The 24,744-nt window shown below is 40.8% G+C and overlaps 1 protein-coding gene and 1 long non-coding RNA gene across 10 annotated transcripts in view; both read right to left on the bottom strand.

Moving 5' to 3' along the window:
* Positions 1 to 24,744, bottom strand: part of Nfia (nuclear factor I/A) — a 540,811-nt gene that overhangs the window by 169,121 nt on the left and 346,946 nt on the right. The window lies entirely within an intron of this gene.
* Gm40208 lies at positions 1,137 to 11,916 on the bottom strand. Its single transcript, XR_867944.3, has 2 exons — positions 11,842 to 11,916; positions 1,137 to 11,707 (listed from the first exon to the last, which is right to left on the bottom strand). It is a non-coding gene; the product is annotated as a predicted gene, 40208 (long non-coding RNA).

Below are 24,744 nucleotides of genomic sequence, written 5' to 3'. Positions count from 1 at the left end.
ACTTAACTTCCTGTATCTCAGTTTCTTCATCTATAAAATGGGAACGCTACTAATCATTTAACCTAACGGGACTGTTGCAAAGATTATAACAAACTCCCCACTTTGAAGTTTATCGATCACAAGTAACAGCGCGTTTCTGCCACCTAGGTCTTCTCATCAGGCAAGTTTTTCACTTTAAAACGTTAACTCCAACCTACATGTGACATGGTTCTGGTGTAACAGTATGAAAGCACGGTTCTGCAGAAAGTGTTCTAATTCCCACCTTGGGGGAGGGGTGTATCTTCAGTGATGGAAGTGTCTGCCTCATCTTGCTGTTTTTTATTCCAGACACTTGTGTGTAAAATGTGTTTATCAGGCAATGCTTTGTCCGAGCCTGGAAGTTGTCTCTGTAGTATCTGTAGAAGTCTTTGATACAAAATGTATGCAAACGATTTCCCATGAGCCTGGGGGGAGGGTGCTAAGGGGAAGGTACAAACTGATCCAAGGGATAGAAATCTTCATTACCTCACCAGCAAGAAGCTACCTCAAAAGTCAAGTCCTCTTCGCTAGTCTATGCTGCTGAGCTGCATCAGCTCAAGCTCTCACAGCTGCCTATGCCTCTTCTTCTGAGGAGACCTGGTGTTACTTCTGTCAGAGGGAGGCTCAGGCTGTGTGAAGGCCAATGGTGCCCATCATCCCTTGGGATATCAATGGCAAACCCCCTAGATCTCTGCACTTTAAGAAGGCCCACCAACAGAGACCACCACAAACCCTGGTAAACTTAAACACAACAGAACAAAACAACAATAATAATAATAAAAAAAAAACAGCTGTAACTATTTGTCCATCTTTTAAGAAAAAACAAAAGCAGAAACTTTCAATGGATTCCCTTGAAGGTGAACCAGATTTCTGACATGAAGGTGAACCGGAACTCCTAAGAGAACTGAGGAAAGATGTGTTGTAGTCCTGAGTCTAAATATCAAACCCAGGGAGCTGTTGAACAAAATAATTGCAGATAAATATCTCTTCTACACTTCTGTGACTTGTAATGGAATCCTTTTCCTTCTACTTCTAACATGACCAGCTATTCTTTAGGACAACGACAGAGGAAGAGGTAAACAGTATTTTCCTTTGCTTTTTCTTTTTTTCCCCTCTGGTTTTCAAGCTTTGGAACCCTTTGTGCAGGGACCGGCCTGGTGTAGCTAGCTTGTCCTGGTAGACAAAATAAACACGTCAGGGCTCCACTTGTTTGTATTCCCGTCAGTGGCAATGTATGCATCAGCAGCTAAAAACAAAGAAACTTTTTAGCCGCTCAGAAAATGCACAGGCTTCCCAAACAAGGGAGGGGAGGGGCAGGGGGAGAGGCGAGTGGGGGTGGAGAGTAGGGGTGGAGCATACAGAAAAGTCTGACAGTCCATTCAATATAGGGATGATGGCTATAATGCACCCAGGTCCCCTCGCTGATTAAATATGCATTGGCACAGTTTTGATCGATGCGAGCCATGGATCAGATGGCACACCTGCAAAATCTTGAGCACAGAGCTCCCAGGAAGAGGGAAAATACAGTCTTGTCTCCTTATCTTTGTTTTCAAAGGCTCTCAATTTCTGTGCTTAGATATCTAATTTAATTCTCTCACCCCTCAGCAAACTGGATTAGGGAAGTCAATACTGCCTTTGTGCATCGGCTGGAAAACACAGCTTTCCTCTTATTCAATTTAGCTATGACCTTTAGACAAAGATAATGACAACTGTCTAAAAGTCCAGTTAAGGTTTGAAGAGGAGGGTCCTGCCCCCAGGGTGGGGATCCCTAGGAATTTGGGGAGACCAAGGATGGAGGGTGACTGTGGCATTTTTCTCTCCTATCAAGGAAGAATGGGGAAAGGAGAGCTAAGGAGTAATGAATTCAGTCAAGCAGAAAGCATGGCGGGCAGGGATGAGACAACTAATCTCAAGTCACTGTGGCCCTGACACATCCAGATCAGAAAATAAGTCTATGACAAGCTGTGAGGGAGAAGGGAGGAGCAACAGTTTGTCTGAAAAGCATAGGCACTTAATGAGAGAGCGGCTGGTTATGCAGACAGGGTAAGCACGAAGGTTCCATCTCCCTAGATGCAGGAGTTCCCATACTGCTGAGAGATGGGACCAGGGAGATGGGCAAGCCAAAGATTCTTCAGAGTAGCCATGTTCACGCCACTGCTCTCAGCTGAAGGAGGAATGTGAGTGTACCATTTTTCCTGAAATGACACTGGCCCCGTGTCTTTTGTCTTTGGGCCTGGTCACTCAATCCACCCATTCATGAATTCAGCACCTACTATGCAGCTTCCACTTTCTATACTGTGGGGCAGACAATGAGGACAGGTAAGGCACTGACCCGCAAATGAGCTGAGTCAGTCAGGGCAATAACAGTGCAGGGGATTCTGTAACATCTCCCAATGGGATCCCATCTCCTGCTGCTTAAGGAAAAGAATCGACTGCACACTGTCACAGCTGTGTGTACTTCCTTACTGACAGTGGCCTCAGTGCAACTAAATGTACCTTGGTAACCTTAGTTACAGGGGTCTGGATCCTGACTGTTAGTAGCAAGGGCTGACTGAGGTGACCATTTCTAATAAAACAAAGAGAGTGTTAGGCAAAGTTAACACAGGTGAAAAGCTGGGTGTTCACCGCAAAATTGGCATTGATGCAAATGGTGTAAACTATTAAAATAATGTTTAAAAAAAACCAGACTGTGTCTAACAACAACAATTTCATGGGTGGTAGAAAATGGAGAGTATTCATCGATCTGATTGATTGGTTCATTCATTTCTCTTTCATAGAAATGGCAGTTTTGGCAGAGAGTTTTGTACAAGGAAATATGGATTCCAGCCCTTCCTGGTTTCTCTTGTGGCTGTGTGGGGTTGGGAAGGCCTTCGCCCCCTTTCCTTCCTCCTAACAGGTGACTCTCACGACTATGGAGGTTTGTCTGTGACATAACGTGCCTTGCTGGTTATGGGAGTGACCAATCTCTAAGTGTTCACTGTGTGGAGCCACTTTTCAAATGGTATCAACTCTGCCTATTTCTATGTTCTTTCTTTTCTGCAGCAGATACTACAGTGCGTGAACACACAGGGACTACGGTACCACTGAGAGAGAAATGAAATTAGAAGACAAAAACATATAGTGTTCTGGGCTACGGAATACAACTGGTCCTATCCTGGAGGATGCCATGGTTGCTTTGGGTAGATGGTCTGGTACTGGGAGGACTGGGTTACGGCAATGCGGATGTTTTGTGTGGTAAGGGCAGACCTTCTAGGACTCAGAGGCCTACTTTATGGTCCTAACTCAACCATTTTTCCCTCTTAGACATGTAAACTCTCACCTTTCCAAGCTGGAAAAGCTAAAAGCAAGGGAAGTCCTCTGGCCTCTGAAGGTTTTCCAGCTCTCAGGTTCAGTACCTGAAGCAGATTCCTAGTAACTGCTTTGTTGGTTTGGCCGCAGTCAAGGCACAGAAGGGATTCCAAGGTACTTACTCACTGTTGATCGTCGTTAAGCACAACTAGCAATAACACAAGTGCAGTTCTCCTTGAAAGTCAAAGACCATCTCTTCTCTTCTCTACCTTATCAATGACCACAAATGGCCCAAGAGTTGCAAGAGTTTTTATCTTCAGTCATTTGGCTAACCCTTCACCACACAAGCATACAAACAATGAAAGCTTTCTCCTTATATCTTGACCCATTATGTCATCCAGATAAAAATTATTATGCTTTGAAAGCTACTAAATAACTTAGTAGAGTTGTAGCTTAGACTTTAAGACAACACTGCTTTTTTAAAAGGGAAAATTTGATTCATTCATTTTATTGGTATAAGGGTCTTGCATATATGTGTGTCTATGTAGCACTTTCATGCCTGGTGCCTGTGGAGGTCAGAAGAGGTTGTTGGATCCCTTGTTAGCCACCATGTGGGTGCTGGGAACTGAACCCAGCTGCTTTGCAATAGCGGCATGTGCTCACAACTGCTGAGCCATCTTTCTACCCTGACAATAGTAGCTTTTTAAACTGTGTAAGAAATGGAATGGAGGGCCTTATGCAAGGCAGACCATCACTGTACCACTGAACTATATCACTAACTCTTTTAAAAAATATTTCAGAATTTCTTTAACACATATCTGCAAAACAACATGATCTCCATTTCTACATTAACAGAAAGTTTTCTCCTTGACGTTGGGGCCTATAATAAAAATGTACAATATATGGATGTCCCTCCATCGAACGCCTCTGTATCACCACAGGTGGAATAGAAGTCTCTCAAAGTTCACTCATCTTCAAATGAAAACAGTCATATTTTGGGCTTCTATGTCCTTATGATAAATGATGTAAATGATTTGGGCAATTCATTCTACTTTGGGGAGTTCCATTTGGAGTCTATTATGGCTTCCCCCCACCCTTGACATATGCAGTGCTAAGTTATTTAAAATTAATTGCAGTACAATATTTTAAAGTTTCTTCACATGGTGCTAATCTCAGTGCTTTGGATGTTTGAACCACACTTGGAAGACATCAATCTCTGTGTATCCTTCTAGCATGGAGCAGCTGAACATCCTAAGAAGATTAGCCAGTAGTTCTCCCACTGAATTTTAATATAGCACCAAAGCTGCCCCAGATTATAAAACTTCAGAATTGTGTGAGTTAATGCAGTGTAGGAAACTGTAATAACAAGGGAGACCAAACCTGGACCATAAGACTCACATGCTCACCTAGTTCTGAAATTCTGAACCGTCTTCCAAGTGCCACCAGAAGTCACACGGTCATGCACCCAGCCTTCACTGTCACCTGACCTCAGTCTCTGGTCCTGCTGGTTTTTCATAGGACACAGTCTCCATGTTTCTCCTCTCTCACGCTGGCTAAGAGGAAAACCATTCTCCTCTCAGTAACTGGGATGGAAAGGCAGTTTGCTCAGTAAAATTCTGAATTTAAGTTGTCTTCCAAACAACAGTAAGAATTCGTGAGGGATTAGCCATGTGAAGTCTTTCAGGGTGCATGCTTTTAAAATTATTACTGCCTAGACTTATTTTACTGAGAAATCATGTTTACTAGGAGGTCTCTTCTTAATTATTTGCATATGGCATCAAATAATATACATTCTGGTTCATCCTTCAAAAGTCAGCATGCATCCCTCAGGCATTCTCAGAGCAAAAGCTCCTTTTCTGTGGGTGGTTGAGTCAATTAGTTCTTATCACAAGTGCAAGGCATTGGAAACCCTCCTAGTCCCAAAGTGGCCAGGGCCAGTCAGACCCTCACATTCAGCTTGCGCTGTAGAAGGCAGCGGCTGGTGCTTTAAGTGGCCACTTCTATCAGCCCCTCATGGAGTTTCTTTAAGTTCAAAGATTTTCTAACATTTGCCAGTGGTAGAAGGGGGAGGTAGCAATTTCTACAAACCAGAAAGGGCTTATCTGTTTATTTTATATTCAACAAAAATCACCAATCTCTTGACTCTTGTTTTTCATATATTTTCCTCATAAGAGTGAATGTGAAAAAAAAAAAAGGCAAAGCAAAAACAAACGTAAGGAGAAGCTGCTGCATCCTTGGTGTTTGAAACACTGGTGGGCTGATCTACCTGCCAATCACAGCCCACTTCCACGGGACCCCCTTCTCCCCTACCAGGTTCTGAGAGCGATTCTTAATTAAAAAAAATGTAACATGCATGTGCGAGTATGTTATGCGTGTGTGTGTGTGTGTGTGTGTGTGTATCTGTATGTGCAATGTGATGCAGCCAAGAAGACCCTTGCCAGCTGGGGTCATGGTGTTTAGACTGTCAGCCTTCAATCATGTGTACATTTGTGTAGAGGCCAGGGGTTGACATGAGTTTCATCCTCCATCGCGTCCACCTTATGTACTGATGCAGAGTGTCACATATTTAACTAGTCTAACTAGTAAGCTTACTCTGGGATGCCAAGGACTGAGGTCAGGCATCCAGGCATCCACCCTGCCAGGCAGATACAAGGCTCGAGAGATCTAAACTCCAGTCCTCATACTTGGGCTGAGTTATCTCTTCTATCCCCCTGGAAGAGCAATCCTTTTTCTTCCTTTATTCTCTCTCCTTATATTATTATTATTATTATTATTATTATTATTATTATTATTATTTGTTGTTGTTGTTGGGGATGGTCTCTGTGTCCATGCAATGCTTTATAAAGATTTAAGCACAATCTTCTGAAACTGGCTCCTTCCTTCCTCCTGCTCATGGTCTTGAACTCACTCAGGTCAATGGGCTTATACAGCAGGTGCCTTTTCATGAAGAGTCAGATGGTTATTCTTCACTCTGGCAGCATCAGCACCCAGGACATTGAAGCAATAGTGTTTGACACAGCCTTGTCCAATTCTGTCTTGCATTATTTTGGGGATTAGAAAAAACCCCACAAAATCCTATTATAATTTTTTAAAAAGAAGAACAAAGCAGTGGCACCGTAGACCAGGTGGCAGAAACAAGACAACAGGTTTAAAGTGGGACAGAAAGCCAACTGCAGTGGATGCAGGAAAAGCTAGAGATTAAAATGTACTTATCCCGGAAGGAAGGTGACCCAGTGTCTCATCACATCTGTGAGTGACTAGGTTAGGAAGGGTGAAGTGAAGAAACTGTAATTCCATAGTCTATCATGGGGGTCACGGAAGACATGGCAGTTTTTCTTCCCTTGGATTGAAAGTCATCACCTTTCAAAGCAACCCATTACCCCACAGGCTTCACATGTTCACAGCGGCTCTGATTCCCACATGGCTTGTCCCCAAAGAATTCTGGTGTCTGTTGGAAGCTCACTCTCCATTGCAGCACCTCTGAAAAGGTGAGACCTAGTGGGAAGTTGACCTTGTGAGACCATGGATATGTCTGATCTCTTCCTAGTCTTTCTGTCTTGCTATCTGGTATCTCCGTCTTGTCCAAAAACCTGCTATGATGTCATGCTATGATATCATGAGGTAATGAAGCCAGAAATCCTTGCCAGCTGGGGGCATGCTGCTTAGATTTTCATCCTCCAAAGTCAAAATAAACCTCTCTTCTTATAAGTTATCTAGCCTCTGGTGTTTTGCTATAGTATCAGAAATGAGCTAAAACAGTACTTTGCGGACAGTATATTTTTCTTACTTTTGCTCAAATAATTTTTAAAAAATCGGATTGGTTTTTATATTGTAGTTCTATACATTTAATGATTCCTCTTTCTTATTTATTTGATGGTTTGATAGTCTTAGTCAAAAGTGCTAATTCTCCATCACACAGAACAACTTCACACCACACCATCCTAAGCATGTGTGTTTGCAACTGCTCTTAAAATCAGCCCACGTCCTGTTATTAACGCCACTGCTGTGTTGATATTGTAGTGATGTGCTTCAGCTGTCTCACACAGTTTAAACAATGACCAGAAAGACACTTAAGTTAACAGAGACTCATGTCTCACTAGCAGATAGCAGAGTAAATTATTCACACTGATGTCACAATGAAGATAGGCAGGCTCTAAGAAACCTCTCTGAGAAAAGTTGGGATTTATGTAGAAATTGGGAACAAAACAAAAAGATCTCATGGGCTGCTTTTCCCAACCAACTCTAAGTCCCTGTTGTGGTGCTCTGAGGGCAGAGTCTTGCCTTCCCCAAGGAGAAGAAGCAGAAAACACTGGTGAAGAGAAATTCATGAGGAACATCAAATGTTATTCAACATTTTCAAGCAACCACGATATGTCAAACAGACCACATGATGGAAGCACGTTTAAATATAAGTTTCTATTTCTGTTTTAAAATAAGAAAGATCAGAAATATGAATCCAGAAAGGCAAAATCTCTTGCAGGTTTCGAAGCATATACAAACCCTGGCAAAAGAAAACACTGTTCACCGCCGCCATCTGCTTCCTGGCGCTGAGGAAACTTTACTAACAGCAACAGTTTCTTACATTATAAAACCCACTAATTAGTTTTGTTGTAATAAGAAAAATAACCTTTGCATGGAAGGCAGAGAGCCAGCTCGCTTTTTCTCTTGTTATTGGCTGCACCTTAGAGTACAAGGCCCGTAACATTCCACGTAAAGTTAACCTCTGAGGGATCTTCCACCAGAGCACTTCATTATCCCGTTGAGTCTGCAGTAAGTACTCACAAATGTGAGGGCTTCAGAGAGGAGACCTTGGAGGTATTTGGCTTAACAGTCCCTCAAAGAACACCACGTTCAGAATCAGGGGACCTGCACTCCGGAGCCAATCATTAGAAATCTGGGCTTGTTAACCTCTCTGGAAGGAAGCTCGACAAGTTAGCTTGAGATTTCCCCTAAAAGTCCTAAATTCTTTTAGTCCACATAATTTCTTTCTTACAAACTTTATGTCCTGAGAAAATAGTGACTGCACAAGAATAAATGGGGCATGCAGTATCTCTCTGACAGACCAGAAGTAACTGAGGTGTCACTAACACACTGACTAAAATGCCTACTGTTATTACTATTATTTAGATGCCTATTTGTTTTCTAAAGAGAAAAAAATGGGGGTGGATTTGGGAGGGTGGGGAGGTGGAGAGAATCTGGGGGAGATGGGGAGGGGAAACTGTAATCAGAATATACTGTATGAAAGAAGATCTATTTTCAATAATAAATAAATAAAACATAACAAAAAATAAAGAGATAACTTTTTGTCTTTTTGAGTGAATAAAAACTCAAAAACAAAAACTAGAAATTCTATTTTGTATCAAAATCTCCTTCGTTCTCAGCATTTTGACAAGTACAGTCTTTCTATTGTACTTTAAAGAAGTAAACAGATAAATAGACAGCTTACATTTTTTATTTATATATTTAAAAAAAACCCAATGTCACAAACTATTTAACAATCAAGGAAATGAAAACCCTATGAAATTGTCTTGATAATAAACTCGGTTAACTGGAAAAACATTCTACAATCAAAAAACAAGGGGCTTTCATGAGCACCCACTCGATAAGGTGCCTTTTGGTGACCACTGTAGATAGGGCACTCAACAAAGGCCTCCCTGCTCTCTTGGTCAGCATCCCAGCTGTGAAGAACTGGTTCAGGTACCCAAACTGTGGGACCACTCAGAGCATCACTGGGAAGGGAAATAGAACTAGAGGGACAGAACGAGAAAGGGGGCAAGATGGGGGCGGGGTGAGTCCCAGGGGGAGAGGTGAGTCCCAGGCAGGGGAGGGGAATAGCAGCAGGGGAAAGTCCTAGAACCAGAAGAAGGTAGGTAATGACCAGGGAAGGGTGGGACAGTATCAGGGGAGGGGTAACACCAGGGGAATGGGGCAGCTCTGGCGGGGGTGGGGGAGGGAGAATGGAGATCTGGTGCTCACCATGTTTCAATCATTCCACATAGCAATAAAATAAATATGTGAAAATATTTTCTAAAAACTGAAAATGGCCAACCGTTCTTCTGAAAGGCATGTGAGGCCTGACAGGCTCAAACCAACCCTCTGCCCTAAATGAATACGTTTATTGGCTCAAACCCAAATCTTCTCTCTCCCATCTTCTTGATTTGGTTTTCTGCAGGCTCCAGCTTTGCTAAATTTAAAACCCACACTGCACTACAGGATAATCTATAGTGAACTCAAAAGGTTCTCATTTGGGGGAATGAGAGACTTCTGCCAAGGTTAATGGACCCCCCTGGTATTGCAGAAATAGCTCCTGGGAATGCCATCTCCTGTACAGCATTCCCAGTATGTGACATAATCACTCCCCTCAAGGACACTGTCTGTTGGGTTTACCAACTTTGATTTGTCATTTAAATGCATTTGTTAAAAACTTTTAAAAAACTTTACTCAATAGCTTTCTCTTAAACATTTGAAAGGGTCTTGGTGGATTCGTGCAGGTTAGTGTTTGCTTCAACCAACACCCTTCTTGGGCACAAAACATACTTCCATTCTTTCCTAGTGCCTGATAGGCCTGTTAACACAACACAGATATCTCCTCGGAATCTAGAGGGTTCGCCAGAGCAGAAGAGCAAACTCTTGGCAGAATTAATCACTCCTTCCTCTGGCCCTGCACCCTGCTGACTGAGGTGGACTTCTGCTCTGGCATGATTTCTCACTGCACGTAATTCCCATCTGTCTTCCCACCAAGGCTTGAGACCCAGAGGGCACCAGGGCACCGCTCACCTGCATAAGCACTTGCACACAGTACAAGCTAACTGTGGCTGGGGGTGGGGGTTGGAACTGAGGAATGGAGGAGGGAGGGGCCAGTCTGGGCAAGAGGATGAAGCCAGGGTGATTCCTGAGATGGCTCACAAGGCTTTCTGTCTCCTAGGTGAAACAAAATCCAGCTAGGAAAGAAAAAGCTACATTTTCTTGTAAGGCTAAAATTCCTGAAATGGCTAAATACAATGGAACGCTCTCCCTTCTGCCAAAGCTGGGAACTGTATCATTTAACATTCATGATAATCCTACTTGATGATGTGATATTTCAAATGATCCCACAAAAAGAACTGAAAAGGAAAGTACTCGACTCCATAGTTTCCCTCCAACAAAGTCAAGAACCTAGCTTTGAAAAATAAAATTAAAAAGCAATTATTTGCATATTTACAATAGACTACATACAAAACCAATTGGAGACTGGGAAGATGGTTCGGTGATAAAGGGCTCAGTGTGAGGGCCTGAGTTCTGGTCCCCAGAGTCCAGGTAAAATGCCTGATGGGGCAGTACATGCCTGGGCTCCTAGTACTGGCAAGGCAGAGCCCAGAGACTTACTAGAGCTCACTGGCCAGATAGTCTTATTGAATCATTGAGCTACAGCCTTGGCCACTGCCCTCCTCGTGCACATGCACCAGCACACACATACATGTACATGAATACAAACATACAGTGCATTTGTGCACACATACACACATGCACACACAAACACGCTCTCCCATTGTAATACTTGAATGGAGCTCTGAGAGGAGAGGTTCCCACTTGCCCAGCAAATGTAAAGAATGATGGAGCCCAGTCCTAAAATTCTCCCTGTGGCCAGTACAATTGCACACATAGTTACATCTCATAAACTGCAACTGCTAACCCTCCTTTCTCTATTTAGGGAAAATGGTAGGTCTCTATTGAGAGAATCCTTGCCTTCTGCTTCAGACAGAATGGCACTTAGGGATTAAATGGTATGCTAGGTTTATATGGGACTCAGAACATTTCCTCCTGGATGTATACCCTGAGGGCAGGTTAGGGGTAGTCACATTAGCTGATTCAAGAAACTTGAGGTTCAAATTCAAAATCGATGTCAGCAAGATGGATGGCGAAAGTGGGACCTCTGGCACCAGAGGATGGTGAGACAGGCAGAAGAAGGTATGGGTGACACTAGAGGTCTTTGTTGACAATGGGAACAACATACTATACATTTCAGAAGGCAAGGAGAAAAAAATTGAAAGTTGTAATTGTTAGAATTCTTCACCAAAAGAAATACTACATGTTTGGGGAGATGGTAGGTTTAACTTGATTTAAACTTTACATAATGTACTCCTGTATGTAAGCATCCATATGGGTAATTTTTTGTGGTTTTATGCATTCAATACATTTCAAAACTATTTTTACAAAAAACACTTCTGGAGCTAAAGAGATGACTCAGGAGATAAAGTACCTTACTACGTAAGCATGAGACCCAAAGTTCAGATCCCATCACCCACATGTGGTAAAGGACAGTATGGTGACCCACCTGTTAACCAGGCACTGGAGACAGGAGATCCCAGGAGCCAGCCAGTGTGTGGGTTCTGGGTTTCATGAGAGGGACTGCCTCAGTAAACTAAATGCGGGATGGTTAAGGAAGACTTTTCATGTAAATCTCTGGCTTCCACAGGCATACACATGTATTAATGCACAGGTACACATCCCACACATACACATGCATACCATACAAAATTAAATAAATAGAATTACCTACTAAATATCTGTGCTATCCAGAAAAGAGGCAAAGCACTTATTTCTGGTTGCAGAAACTCCACAACAATAGGCTGGATGCCTCGTAGCCTATATGAGGTACCAAGAAAAGGGAGATTTCTTCACTCCAATCAGGCTCTTAAGTGAGATAATGGTCAAAACCTTTTGACCATATCCAAGCCTGAGTTGGGGTGATGATGGTGGGATGTCTATTTTCATGATGTAACTCCTAAAAGCTCTGAGTTTCCCCACCATGGCATAATATTAACGTGACCATACTTCAAAGGGTTTACTCATCACAATAAGACTGGGGCTACATATGGCATGTGTCCTTGGTCTGTTTCCTTTACTATAAGTATGTTTTTATCTTTCTAAATTTGGATATCTACCCCATTTTAGAAGGCCAGACAAATGATGTAGTGCCTAATACAAACAGATTTCAAGCAAATCTGATATGTGTGCTTGATCATTTCTCATGGTTGTATACCAAAAGAATGACTGGCTGGTGAAGATTAAATTTTTTTTTTCAATGCTGGAACATTGAGCCCTCATTTCAAACTATTCCAAGCAGGGAACACAGTGCTGACACAGCGATCACGATGGTCTTGGAAAGACTGTGGGAAATGTTAAATTTATGGTTCTTGGGGGGGGGCAGGAAGTTGGTGGATGGGTTTGTGGTGTGTATGGTGTTTTGTTTTGTTTTGTATGCGCTTTTTCTTTTCTCTTTCAGCCTCTGACAGAAACAGTGCTGTACCAACTTTCTGGCGACCTCCCAGGAAAACAGAAGGAAGCTGTATCCTGGACTTCCCCTGGGATCTAATGAAATACACAGCCCCCGGGCTTCTTTCAATTTGGACTTTCAGATTGCTAAGCCAGTATAAAGGGGTCCTAGCTGTCACAAACATCACATGGCTGGGGTCACCTGCTGCTTGGGGTTTCTCATGCCAGTTGTTGACATAATAAGTACCTCTTACTCTTTAATTACAATTCACAGTGTGCAAACTATTCAATCTGCTTTAAGGCAGACTGTCTTCTAAATGAACACTAAAATTCTATTACTAATATGGGGGTGAGATGCAGTAGAGCAACGGTGTGTCCAGGAGGGCTCTCTGCACATTCTGCCTTTGGGTAGCACTTCCCAGAAGTCTAAAGTTGCTGCTCCTTATTCTGAAAGATGGTACTTTATTCTAAAGGCTGGACTAGAGACTAAAGAGTCTGCTATACAAATGTTGCACAAGACGCTTCCTTGCTACTTTTTACATTTGCGTGACTATTATCTTTGCTACCTATGGTCTTAGCTACTCTATGTTGTATAGTTTCCATTCAACAAGATTGCTCAATTACTGCAGAAAAGAGAATGTCTACTTCCTCCAACCCCAACCCTCCCCTCTAAACCCAGGGAAGTGCTAGTCATCTTTAACAAAAGTCTAGCTAGAATTGTGTCAACACTCTATCATTTACTGGATCCTTGGATTTTGCTAACTACAGACCAGTGTAAGCTATATTATTGCAATCCAAACATGAAAGGTCATTTTATAACAGAGCTCATTTAAAATAATATGACAATACAGGGAGCTGTTCAGAAAGTGCCAACACATAATTATAGTCTACAGTTTTCTCCAAAAACAACAGTGGAAATTAGTTCTAATTCCATCCACAGAAAACTCCTATAAACTTAGGTGGGCTAACCTTTCAGTGAACTGTCCCAGGACTCTGGGAATTGTGATCTCATTTTCAGTGCCACAAATGACATAAGAGGGAACAAACACATGAAATAAACCCACACAGAGTATTGTTATGTTTAAAGTCTCATTCAAACAGCTCAGTCACACCTCCGGAATGCCTCACTATAAACTGCAGCTAGCACCACTAACTAAATGAACAATCCACCAGAGGAGAATCCAAAACTCACAAACTAGCTACATAGATCTTTTTGTTGTTGTTCAAAAAAAGAAAAATGTCTATCTTTGCTTTAATGAAGGATGTATGAGAATAACACGTGCTACTGAATCAGATCAAATCAGCCAACGACCATTCATTGCTTTTGGGGCACCACTAAGTAGCAGACAGTAGTGGTAGACAACCACCAACACTAAAGACACAGGGTCTAGGTTGTTACCCCTGCACAAGGAGCGGGTACACAACTGACAGACATCTGAGCAGGTACAAACTGCCTTTTAAAAACAGTGTGTCTTTAGGTGAACATTTAGATCTTGCTGCTGGATCCTGTCTTCATTGCTAACACATTGAAGAATTTTATTCCTTATTATCTGAACTGTTTTAGTCTTCACGTGGCTTCTCGCCATTTCCTCAAGACCACTTGTCTTCTCGTTTCCTAACAGTTCCCATCTGTGGTCTCAGCTGTTCTCAGGGGTTGGGGGGGCATGAGAAGTTCATGTTCATCTTGACATCAATAATAAGCCAACCCTAGCTTCTGATCTCTGCTCCAAATTTGGTACAATAAATTGTGTCTTTCTCTATAACAGGTATGGTTCCCCCTTAAATGTGAGCCTCTATGCCTATGTTTGGGACAGTGTCCAGACTAATCTGGAATGGAGGCCATCATCTAGAGGTCTATGTCATGCTAGCACAGGGTGGCTTCACTGATGGTAACTGCCTGCATTATTGTAGCCTTCTCACCTACTCTTTAATTTCTTGATTCTGCCCGATTTGGGGGACATTCAACTTTTTCCAATAAGCCTGCACCACATACACTGCACCATGGGGCTTGCATTAAATGTCTTCACACAAACTACATGAAACCTCTTTTGGCTGAACCTCATGGAATCACACACCAGCGTTAACCAATAATGTCAAGCACACTTGATAATTCAGGTCTTGGCCTTTACAGGTTTCATGTCCTTGGACATGAACTCTATCTGCCAGCTCTCTTTTTCCTCCCTCAGGAGGAAGGGAACTAAAGACCTCTTAACACTCTGTAAAGGATGTGTATAGGAGTGGGAGAGGAGCCATGTTTAGTACTGTTGAGACCAGAAGACACTTATCTAACAAAACACTGAACAAATATGTTTGTTTAATATGAGACTTGTACACATTTTAGCTTCATGCACATGGACAGCCCACAGCCAAATTGTTTATGCAGAGAAAAGACCCAACTTTAAGACCCATTAGTTGAAGTTCTGTGGCATCTCTGCTACACAACTCATGCCCATAAGGAATCATATAACAGTTCTAATTTTATTCATTTAAAAGAAAGGTCATATTTAAAAGCACATTAAGAATAAGCTAGATGGGGCTGGAGAGATGGCTCAGCGATTAAGAGCATTGGCTGCTCTTCCAGAGGTCCTGAGTTCAATTCCCAGCAACCACATGGTGGCTTATAGCCATCTATAATGGAATCTGATGCCCTCCTCTGGTGTGTCTGAAGAGAGCAATAGTGTACTCATACATAAAATAAATAAATAAGAAAAAAGAATAAGCTTGACTAACTTGTACTTCTTATATATTCTGCTGTCTTTTATATCTGTCTGACCCATGCTTGATCTAACAGAAGCTTTAAAACTCACCTTTACTGCCTTTCTAAGGCTGCTGGCTTATTTTATATGAATTGAACTTTTTTATATGAACTTTTTCTTCACCTTGAACTTGAATGTCATTAGCTTAGAGAATGAATACATCTCAGAATAAGACAATTGACTTTAAGCACACAAACATGTAAAAAGGATTCTATGACATCCTGTAAGGTATTCATTCATCTTGCAGGATGGCTCACATACTGTTGCTACTATGAGAATTATCCAAAGAAAGTATCATCCTAAAACCCAGGGAGTAGATACAGTGAGAAGGAATTGATGTTGAATACATGATGCTAGGGTTTAGTCTTGACAAAAACATCTTTTTTTTTTTCCTGGCATACTGACATACTTTTAACTTCTAATAGTATAAGAAATAATCTGAAATTAGTATGAGACCTTCATATTGTAGTCATGCTTAAAATAGTAACTGAGTTGAAACTTCTATCCACATGAATAGAAAACTTAATAGTGAAGTTGATCCCATACATTTTTAAAAACAAGAAAAATAATTAGGCAGATCAGCTCTTGCTACAGTATTTTCCAATTCAATATCTATGTCTATTTATACTTTTGTTAATTTTTATAACTATCAGAATATCATTACTTATATTTTCACTCAAATTTGTTATCAGTGATTAGGGAAATATTAATTCCCTTTCTACCATCACTTAGTTTGACAATTAAATCAATCACATAAATATGATTGTCCTATTTTTTGCATTTTAAGATTTTTTGGGTTACTGTAACTATCATCTTTCACGTGGTCACACTTATAATTAATCTTTTAGCACTAAAAAGTCTTCCTCTCAGCAACTGTACTTATTATCAATATTTATTACCAACTAAACAAGAAGAGAATATAACCGTGCAAATATGATGCTGGTAGTACGTTAGTAACATCCTAGAGTTACTGGCAGCCTAAAACCAACAGCCATGGTCAATTCTGGGAGCTGACTGAATTTACACACATAGCTTTCCCAGAAACTTTTACAAAGTAAATATTTACTATTCTTATTTCAGGTAGGGGAAATGAAGACAGAACTTATGTCTGGAACTCTCAAACTTTAGTTTCCCACGTCAACAAGTTTCCCTCCCTCCCCCTCTCTCTCTTTTCCTCTCTCCTCCCCTCCCTCCTTGGTGTGTGAATGTGTGTGTTTAAAATACACTAGCGATCAGAGATTTTACTTTCTGGTGAAGTTTTATTTGTATATAGCATGTACATGTAGGACTTCATTCGCATGTGTGCACATGCACATGCATGTTCTCTCTCTCTCTCTCTCTCTCTCTCTCTCTCTCTCTCTCTCTCTCTCTAAGTCAATGTAAAACAATGCAAGCCAGGGAGAAGTTACTAAAAGAGGCATTTGCTGCAAGGAGTTATGAAGTGTGAATGACTACCACGAACGTTTACTTAAACAAGCCCAGAGCAATGGAATGAATGTGAAAGCCCACTGTCTTCCTTTGTGATATAGAGTTCTGATACAGAGGAAGAAAAAGATGTTTGGGGTTTACAGAATATACCCCAAATGAAATAAATTCAGTTTAGTTAAAGTTCAGATGAGCCAAACTGATTTTCAGCTGTGTTAGTTAAATACAGTGATATTATCCTACCATAAAGTCTTTAATAGTAAGCATAATTCCTCACAAGGATCAAATCTCAAGCTAAGATTTAACAAATACTTCATAAGATCTTTTTAAATGTCATAGTATAAAACTAAAACTTTTGACTGGCTGGCAGAAGAGACACAGAGAGTGATTCAAGGTCTAAAGTCCATTTTAATGTGCACTAAGTCAGCCCCTGACTTTCTTGTAGTGTAAGCTTTGCTCTGTTACCAAAATAAAAAGTGAACATTTCAGCCCATCACACAGAATGTTACATTCATTTCTTCTACCTCAGCTCATCTGTAGCTGGTGTGGTGCTGACAGACATATCACCCTTTTAGGTAAGCAAAAGGCAACACATAAATTGACCTTGAGAGCAGAACTTGGGTGAACAAAAGCTCCTAAGAAAAGTAGAGTTGGTCCTCTAATCTGAAGTTAAAAAATACTTTTGTCTGCTTTCATTTAAGCAGACATTCTTCTTAGAGTCTTCCCCAGTCTCCATGCCCATAGAAGGCATCACTGCCTTTGCATATAAATGGAGGCACAGTTGTAGCACTTACATTATTACAAATATTGAAAATGGCGCAGAAGCTTTTAGCAATACACTCTGTCTTGTTTCCAAAGAAGCAATCCAATTAAAATGATTATTTTCAGCACAGAGGAGCCATACCTTTTACTCAGCACTTCCTATAAGAACTGTGGAAAATAGGTTTGAAAACTTCCATCTGGTTGCTGTATACTTGAACTAACCGAGCATAATTTACAAATATTTTCCTAGTGAAGGAATTGCTCCCTCTTTCTGCCTCTTCCAGGAAGAATCTGTCCATGATGATTCCAATTTCTGCCACATTTTATTCCTCGAACCGATGATTTAACTCGTGTATCTGTGGACTTAAACTTGTCCAAAGGACATGGTAATGAATGTTATTTGCTCCTCTATTTACTCCTTCCACCTCTCTAGTCACAACTCCATTGTCCATGCTAATCACAAAGGACAACTTAATAAATGTATGGGTTGAATTAATTTTCTTAGAGTATTCCCTTGCCTGTCCTAAGAATAGCATTTGGTTAGTGAACATTTAGGTCTTGAGAGATAGTTTACTTTTTAAAACAGTTTCTTAGTTCATCATGTTTTAAATGTTGTTTTCCTCAATTCCATACTTTTAATTCTTGTGGCCATTTTTTTCCCATCAGCAAACATGTATCAAGCACCCTTTATAAATTATGTTTTGAACTTATAAGTAATACTAATAACATTGTAAAGTAAGAGCTTGTTTTATTTTTGTAGGCCTATAACATAAAAGATGGATTCCTTTCCTGTAAGGTATTTGCATGGCTCACCAAACAACTCTCTGCTTAACTCATATGGCTCAAATAAGTAATTAAAAGGAGACACATTTGTATTGGTTGCATACTTAAGAGTGAGAATCAATTAAAACTAAATTGTATTCATGGTTTTCCGATAATATGTCACTTCAGGGACCATGAGAGTCTGCTCTTTTGTTTGTAAAACCATGAAGGTCAGATTAGAGCTTACCATGACGTCTCCATGCATTCAGAAGTATATACAGAGGCATGGGGGATACAAGATTAGTTAACTGACACACTTTTACTTACACATGTCTACATATTTAATAATTTTAAGAGGTTTTTTTTTTTTTTTAAAATACTGGCAATGATCATTGACTGCTATTTAAAAACAGCCAGTCCTTGGTTAAGTTAGATCTGCAGTGCGGTCCTCTTGTCTACCAGAAAACCTCCTGGTTAGTTTTAAGGAGACACTTAAGTCAGCCTTGTAAGCAATCTCAGAGTATTCCTGTGCAGTGCGATCACGGCAGCAGCAGTAGCACTGAGCCCAGCAGGGAACACAGAGTGGGAAGAAGACAGTGCTGCTGGAGCAGCAGAGGTTCCTAGGAAACGGGTTACATTTAACCTGGTCTGTAGACCAACTCAAGGTTGGGGGATGCTTATCTGTGAAATCTGTGCATGACGCTTCCAGAATGTATCTCAGCCAAGCCTTTCAGTGCAACGTAGCCTCTTACGTTACTGTACGCACAGCTCTCCATCACTCTCACAGAGCTGAACAGTTTACTTTGTCTTCACTCCATCCCCTGTGCCACGTACTAGCAAGCTAAAGGACAGGTAAGTGAGGCCAGCACTTTCTTCTCCTTTCCCTCTATCTACGTCAGAGACCTGGGAACTATGACTGCAGAGCACTATTTGCTCATCACACTGCATACATCCAAGGAAAACTTCAAAGTCCTGGGCAGAAGAGTTAGCTCATCTAAGGTTCAAAAATAATGATAAGAGGTAACATTTTCACTTAGACCAGAAAGTTCAAGACCAAAAAAAAAAAAAAAAAAAAAAAAAAAACAATAAAGGGATCATCAAGGTACTTGCTCACTTTCTCTCTTAATAAACACTTCTAGCTCTGAAATGAAAAGTCCCTTTTCAAGTTAACCCCACCACTCAGCTCGGCACAGTGATGACTTCAAGGAATTGGGTGCTCGCTGCAAAACTCAGCCCAGAGGCAGTAAGCATACTCATTTGACACAGCAGTAGTAACCAGATGTCACTGTGCCACCCCAAGAGCATTTTGTCCCCCACTCCTCCCATGATACATCCTTCTTCCCCTATCTGTTAAGGGCAATACCAAAACCTTATGGACGGTGCCAAGCAGGGCAGATGTAATACCTTCCAGAGGTCTGTATGGTATTAACAAGAACTTAGAGAGAAGCTGTAATGCAGTGTCTGTAATAGACTGATCCTCACGTGAGGGGACAGGTACACCAAAGGCCCTGTGTGCTGTACTCAGACTGGATAGGATGCAAACACTGTTAACAGTCCATTCCTTCAGAGGGCCATGTAGTTTCTGGGAAGATGACATAAAAGTGGATGAAGTGCACATTTCACCCATGCGCTCAAGACTGTGGCCACGTGGAGATATTTCAGTGTCATGTAACTTTAGGTATGGCAAAGACATTCATTCCACTGAGGACCTGAATCTTTGGTCATCATGATGACAGGGTCTTTCCTGTACCCATGGATGGATGAGCAGACAGAGAGTATATGAAAACCAATCAATCAATCCTTACAGGAAGGAATTGGCCAGAGTAACAGAAGGTCAAAAGAGTACATTAAGTAAGAAACTTAAAATTCTCCTTTTAGTTAACTACCAGTATTAACAAGCAGAGGGATTTCTGGTTTCCTGGGCATCTAAAGTACTAGTTTATGAAGAATCATGAAAAATGTTTAGACTTCAAATGAAATGATTGCTATAATCATATACCATGCCTAGGCATGAAGAACTGCAGAGAGATGACTTGGTTCACATGAAGACAATTAGACCCTTGGTACATACAGTAACGATAGGACTTCTCATTACAGTGATCGATATGGAAGTCAGACCAGAGGGCCATAATGTACCCTGCTAGGGCAGTCACTCACTTTCGAAAGGACTGTGGTGGGTCATTTCCATGTCATTCCATGGAAACAGTTTTCTCCAGAGTTTTAGTTCTAGAGACTCGGAGAAGTCACTTTAGCCCTGTCATTTCAGCAGTCATTAAGAGGAAGCGGGTGCCACCAAACGGTAATATACTTGATTCTGAATCCAGATGACGTAGCAGATTGGCAACTCCGTTTCTCTTTTTGCCTCAGCAGACCAATAGTACCTGGTTTCCACAATTCACATGGTCAAAATAATGATGTAGCAAGAGTCTCATTTTAAATCTGTGGCAGGAGGTTCAGTATAAATTAAGATAGCATTACTATTTTCAAATAATGTTGGCCAGGACACCTCCTATTAATACCACCAGCAAAACCACAATCTTTTCTACCATAATATTTACAACTTGGCAAATAATAATATTTCCAAAGGAGTCCAATTCCTTTTCTTAAGCAGTATGTATTAGATGCTCATAAAGGATAACTATAATTCAATACTTCTAGTTATGGTTTATACCTTCCAAAATAGAGCAATTCACTTCCAAATGCAGGTTCTGGATTTAAATTGTGGACACAGAAAGCATCTGCTAAAAAACATTTTTTAATTAGCTGTACTGGGTTTCGTTATTTTGGTTCTTCGGGGTACACACAAGGTTTATAGGACTTTACTTAGTTTATGGGGTTCACACGAGGCTCAAGAGGACCTGGGGCTTTTTACACAGCTTGAGCCCTAACTAGGGAGTGAGTGTTTTATAGATGATTCAAAAGAATTTCTGTCTTGGAATCTTGCCTTACTCTCAAGAAATTAAGTTTTAAATGAATCTATACTTCAGAGTGGCTATAGGTTCTTAATGACTGCCTCTATTTTCTCACTATTCCAAGTGACAACTCTAAGGTAGATATATGGAGAGAGGAATCAGACAATCTAAAGTTTTAGGACACCAAAAAGAAATTACAAACTCAAACATCTTGATATTTACAGAGACGTTTACGAAGTGTCTTAGCTCATTGTCTGACTTTTTGAACAATGACCTCTGACCTAGGCAGGAGATGATCAACTTGGCACTCATCTTGCTTACTTGTTCACACTCTTCACCTTTGTCATTATATTCTGTAACTGAAAATTTTATTAAAATAATAACCCATTTTAGTAGCATTCATTTTGCAAACCAAGTGTTAAATAAAGCTATCTTTACAGTGTTCTCCCCAAAGAACAAAAGCTTGGACCATAATAAATGGAAAATATTTTGGTGCCTACAGTTAGGGCTTTGAACTTTGAAATTTTTACTTTATTTTTATGGAAATGTTTTCAGGGGATGTTATAATGAAGTTTCACTGTGTGTACCATGCTTAAAGATTTACCACAATGAATGGATATTTAGAAAACAAAAACTACAACCTCAACTTAATTCCATATATATGGTTTATTAGATTTTAGAATGATGTTGTAACTATGGCTTAGAAAGGGAAAGAAAACCCCAACCTATCTGGGTTCAGATAGGATCTAACCATGCTCCTGCTTGCTATCATGTGGGACACTATTGTTTTTTTATCACCTTGTAAATGCAGTGTGTATTTAAGCTGCAAAAACCCAGCAAATAGATATTTAGCCCAGTGTGTTTCAAATACTAAAATACTGAATAAAGGAAATGTTTAAATCTCTAATATATTTCAGTCATCACATCAGCAATTCATATCTCTTAGTCTACTTCTGAGTAACAATTTAAATCTAGACAGGTAGGAATAAATGTTGGGATTAGTCTTTGAAGTCTATTAGGCATGTGTAGAAAATACTTTCACGAAGCCAAATATTATGGCACTTGAAAGGAGGGGGATGGGGCTCTTTTGTCTGAGGAGAATTTCAAGATTTGGGCCTTTAGCCAGAACTCATGAATAATCTAGGGGCTTTAAGCAATTATGAAAACCACTAAAATTTGGTCATATGATTTGAATGTCACTTGAGGAAAATACTAGGCGTACTTCTGAGGATCCCTGACCCAGGGTGAGGTGACTATGCAGGACGTGGTTATCTAAACCCATCATTTTATCTGTAACTCATAACTGCATAACCCAGCCCACATATTCATTTAAGGTATACAACAGCAAAGCCTTCCACTTCAGTGCACATTGGCTTTGGGCACGGGGGAGCCAGCCTCTCTCACCTATCCTGGCAGACCCAGGCCTCTGGCTGTGAAGAAAACCACAATGTGGGGAGGGAAGCCTACAAAAGAATGAAAACAGAAAGTGTCTAAGGCCTTGGCAGAAGGACATTAAATAAAATAGAGAGTGGTGACTCATTTTGGCAGTGGATCCACCTCAACCCCTTCAAAGCCTTTGGCAAGAGTCCTCAGAGGAGACCCCAGCCTTTTGCCAAGCCACAAAACACCACAATTATTATCGCAGCAGTCATCAACAAAACAGATTTTGTAAACTGACTTGTTGGCACATAGATTAAAGAAGCTATAAAAAGGACTAACAGCTGTTTGGGTTGCCCTATACAGCGAGCTATATAGAAAGAGGAGTTTATATCTCTATACATACTTGGATAGACAGAGGCAGACACATAGCACATGCACCAAGCATGCACGTGGGCTGTATGGAAAAGGATGAGATGGTAAACACACAGCAACATCAGTGTCAAACACAAACAACCCTTGCAGATAAAAATCCTTGTTTTGGAAGGGCTAATAGGAAAATATCCCGAAGAAAGGAGTCTGTCATTTCACCAAAGTACCGACTATAAGAAGGCGAACAAAGTTTCCCTGAAAACTACTGTGCTTTTTACGAAAGTATGAATGCTGATGAATTCTTTGCCAATTTGTAAAAATAGGCTCTATTCTACTTCCACGAACATTACCCACCTGGCATTTTATATTCTAAAATTTAGAATTATCTCATGCTGCAAGCAGTGTGAAAAAAAATCTTACTTGCTTACATACTCATGGATGGATATGTATGAAAAGAGAAAAATTGCATATTTTATGTGGGTTTTTTTGTCACTGTCACACAATACTATTCACCCAAATATGAACTAAAATATCAGCTAGTGTGTAATAAAAACAAAAAGAAAAATACTCTCATTTGAATCATCATTACTAACTTGTAAGTTAAAAGTGTGCGATTTCTTGTGATGGTCTGGCCTGAACTTTCAATTTTAAATTTGAAAACAAAGGTTTTATTCGGTGCATTCTAAAAGAAGTGATAGTACAATGTGTAAGAATTATCACAAAAATTGTGTGTGTGTGATAGAGAGAGAGACAGAGAAACAGAGAGACAGAAAAAGAGAGAGAAAGAGGCAGAGAGGCAGGCAGAAGGGAGGGAGGGACAGAGAAAGAGAAAGAGAGAAATGTCAGGGTACCGGTGCATATTTCTATGTGTGTTTATGTGGAGGCCCAAGGAGGGTGTTGGGTACTTGCTCCCGGCTTTATTGCCTTGAGACAGGCTCTCTCACTAAACCAGAAGGTTGCCGCTTCAGTTAGGCCATTAGTCACAGGGCTCCCAGGATCAGCCCATCTCTGTCCCTGAATTGCTGGGGTTACAGAAACATATCATCATGCCTGGCCTTTTTGTGGGGGCTGGGGATTTGTATGCAGGGCCTCACGTTTGCATAGGAAGCACTCTTAACCACTGAGCAATCTCTTCAACATTGTGCACACTACAGGGCTTTAAGCTATTTAATGGTGTAATATCACAAAACAGTATAAATAGACCATATAAAAACGTATTGAGGGATCTTGCAACCTTCAGACACACTGCCAAGCCAATGCCAGGCACCTCCTTAGCCCCAGCCTGAACTGATATTCAAAGCTAAAGGGGCGCTACCATTCTTCATGGAAAGGTACCTGAATTCAAATTTCAGCATTGTCAATCAATCTGGCTTCTCCTATCAAATGATTGTGTCTTTATTAACAACTGCTTACTAAGAGAGAAAAGGCTAGAAATGGATAGTAGGAAGCTTAAATGGCAACAAGCATCTTTGGCTAACTATAAGAGAAAAGTTTCCATGTATCAAAAGCCACTCTTCTTAGATGTCTTCTGACTTACGGTGTGCAGAGCCAAAAGCAGGCTCCATGCTGAACCACCCACCCCAAATTCACAGAGTTCAAAAAATCTCACACTAAGTAACTTCTAATTCTAGTTCTGAACTATTATCAGCAACAACAATAGCAACAGCAACAGCAACAGCACCTGTTAGGACCAACAGCTTTTTTGAAAGCTACCCAAGTACCAACCAAACTGCTTGTGCCAATTAAAAGCTACCTTGAAGAATCTGGTCTCAGGCAGAACAAAAGCTAGTCTCTGGTGGTGCTAAGCACAAGCCCCT

This window comes from Mus musculus, chromosome 4 (genome assembly GCF_000001635.26).
Source record: "Mus musculus strain C57BL/6J chromosome 4, GRCm38.p6 C57BL/6J".
Taxonomy (NCBI): domain Eukaryota; kingdom Metazoa; phylum Chordata; class Mammalia; order Rodentia; family Muridae; genus Mus; species Mus musculus.
Note: the sequence above shows the minus strand (reverse complement) of the source record. Positions and strands in the feature narration are given on the sequence as shown.